Here is a 3,412-nt window from a genome sequence, read left to right as displayed (position 1 = left end):
TCACTTTAGAAGCTTCAAGTCCCCTCACCTTTGAAGTTTTAAGCCTCCTCACTGTAGAAGTTTTCAGCCCGACTGTAGAAGTGTTAAGCCCTCTCAGTATAGAAGTGTTAAGCCCCCTACTACATGAGTTTTCAGTCCCCACAATGTAGAAGTTTTAAATCCCCTCAGAATAGAAGTTTTCAGACCCCTACTATAGAAGTTTTAAGACCCCTCACTATAGAAGTCTTCAGCCCCCTCACTATATGAGTTTTAAGTCCCCATACTATAGAAGTTTGAAGTCCCCTCAGAATAGCAGTTTTAAGCCCCCTCGCTATAGAACTATTAAGGCCCCTCAGAATAGAAGTTTTACTTCCCCTCAGTAAAGAAGTTTTAATCCCCTCACTTTGGAAGCCTTAAGTCCCCTCTTGTAGAAGTTTTAAGCCCCCTCACTAAGGAAGTCATAAGCCCCCTCACTATAAGAGCTTTAAGTCTCCTCACTGTAGAAGTTTTAAGCCCCCTCACTATGGAAGCTTTAAGCCTAACCCTGTGCTGCAGGGACGGCCTGCCTGGTCTCTGCTCCCGCTCCCCACATAAGAACGCAGGATGTGGTGAGGTCGAAAAGGAACACCCATCGGAGCCATACGTAGGGGAGTCATATCACTGTGGTCTCCCTGAAGGCTGGGTTAACATGACGTGCGACATGCTGTCTGCTTTGCTGCCAACCAAGCAACTCTCCTCGACTCTCCCCCACTCTCCTCTACTTCCCTCGACTCTCCTCCGTAGCCGTGGCAGGTATATTAGTGGCCAATGTCTCAGTGGTTACAGCTGACGTCCAACCAGCCACAGCTGACGGACATCTACTACCGGAACCAACAACCCTCCACGTGAGGCCGAGAGCCTGGAAACTGCTCTCTGAGGCTCAGTCCCCACACGCCACCCCTACAGGGTCTCGCCTCACAATCTACGCAACAAGCATCTTCCGCGACGGTCCCTGTGCGAGGAGCCAGGAGGTGAATGCAATATCCTGGGCACAGCCAGGGTTTCTCAGGGCACCACCAGTCCTTCTGGGCACAGCCAGACTTCCTGGACTTCTTAGGCTACCACCAGTCTCCTCCTGCCCTCCTGGCAGGCGGTACTGTGGCACTGTCACCACGCGCCAGGGCTGTGGCAACACTTGAGGAGGGTGGTGATCAGGCCACGCGTGTCACCGCTTTCATCACCCGATTCCAGAGACAGAACTCTCCCACCGATGTCTGTAAACTGAGGCCATGTAGCACGTCCACCCCTAGAATATAGTGCGGAACGGGGGAGACATAAACCTTGTAGGTACGAGGGGGAAGCCTTCCTATACCCCGTGGTAAGGAAATGGCTTTCACAGTCACAATCTTTCCCCCGTAGCCATCAATGCAGATTGCTGGTCCAGGGAACAGTTCTGGGTTCCCATAGACAAGACTGCAGTGTGCGCCAGTGTCAACTAGGGCCAAAACCCTCTGCACATTAGAAGGGGACCAATGTATGGACAGTCCACGTGGGGCCTCCAGTTCCTGCCCGTCCCCTCTGACCGGGTACCTTGACCCCACCCCTAATCAACCTGAAAGGAGTCGGCCTCAAGCGGCTGCATGAAGTCCTGGATGGACACGGGTCACGCTGTCTCAGACTTCTCCTTTAGGATTCTCCAGAATTGTTGTTCCGGACATAACTGTTTCCAAAGTAACAGCAGGAGTGCATTGGGTCTTCGATCTATTTTCTCCCAATCGGCCCCTGCTGCCACGAGATCAGGCCACATCTGTGCTCATGTTACTCTCTGAGGCCCGCGACCTCGCCCCTTTACCTTTGGTTTGGGCTTCCAGGTCTCAACTGCATGGACCTGCTGTCTTATCTTCCTTCGCCTGCGGTTCTCAATATCCCCTAGGGTGGCCATGGCAGTTGTAACTTCATGGATCCGTCGCCCTACAGAAAGTGTAAGAATAGCAACCAAGGATCCAAAAGCACTTGCAGGTGCAGTCTCCAAAACCAGATCTCTCATGCTGGCTGTCAATCTCCTCCGTCATCTGGCCCCTGCACGTTAAGGTTAAAAACAGCATGTCTCATACCCATTTCACGGATGATTTGCATAAGTTCCGTATATGACTGCCATTGACTCACAGTGTCTGGCAGCTCGCCAGCCTGTCCCCATACTGTGCGTACCGCAGCAGTGAGCCACTCCGTTAGAGAATGGTTGGCCTGGTCGTGGGCCAACCTATGGCAGTTCTGTAACATTTGTCACAGGGACGAATGCACTGTCACGAGGTCTAGCATTTCCATCTCGCCTGGGGAGCAGAGAGTGTTGTCTGCTCCCTCATCCCATAAACGTAGTAGCCAAGGGGAGACTGGCTCTCCAGGGCGCTGTCGGCACCGCCACCCCAGCTCTTGCAACTCAGTGGTAGTGTAAGGGTGTAGGTTGTGAACTCAGTCACAGCTGGGTCGCCGGCAGCAATGCCCCCGGTGCCCAAAGGTTGCTCCCCTTTATCTTTTGTGTCAAGATTGGCCGGAGTTTGGGGGTTGGGAGCTGCATTGACTCCACTCGCTTCCTCCGCCTCTACCTCAGAGTCTCCAAGGTGGCGCCCCTCTTCTAACAGGCAGACCCAGACTTCCAGCACCTCCAACCGGGACAACACCTGGGACATTTCATTAAGCGCACTTTCCCTGTTGAGGCTCAAGGCCGTGAGGAACATCCAGCCCACGCGGCCGGCTGTAGCCTTCTCCTCCTCCAGCAACTGCTCAGCCAGAGCCTGCAGGGCCCCCTCCACGCTGGCCGGAGAGCCTTCCACGTAATCCCACCCCTCCTTCAGGGTCCAACTCCTGAGAACAGTGGCTACCGGACACCACACACTGTGCGGGGACCACACGTCCTCCTGCCCGGAGTCAGACTCCATTCCTACCTGGTCGGAATCTTGCTCACTGTGCCAGGTGTCTGAGTGGGTGGAGGCCCCCGCGGAAGATGTCCACAACCCTCAGAGCCTAAGGCCGCAGCAGGTCACCAAAATGAGAGAAACGCCGTCCATGGCCAAGACGGTGGTGTGACTGATGCAGGCTTGAGTCTCCCAGGCAGACGGCGCCTCCCATTCCCCATGTCACTCCTCATGGGCCTCCCGAAGCTGGGCTCTCACACGCACAAACTGCTGCACCATGCTTCGGTAGGTTTTGGCCGGCACCGTACCCTGCTTATGACACTGAGCTGTTCTACATAAAAACTGCTCCAGTACATTCCGGAGAGTTTCGGCCGACACCACACCCTGCTCGCTGCGCCACTCGTCAAGCAGGACGGCCTACTGGGTCTCAGCTCCCGCTCCCCACATAAGAACGCAAGATGTGGCTAGGCCACAAAGGAACACCCACGGAGCCATAGGTAGGGGAGTCACACCACTAAGGTCTCACTGGAGGCTGGGTTCAC

This window comes from Rhinolophus hipposideros (assembly GCF_964194185.1).
Source record: "Rhinolophus hipposideros genome assembly, chromosome: 10".
In the NCBI taxonomy this organism is placed as follows: Eukaryota; Metazoa; Chordata; class Mammalia; order Chiroptera; family Rhinolophidae; genus Rhinolophus; species Rhinolophus hipposideros.
This window is presented reverse-complemented; position numbering follows the sequence as displayed.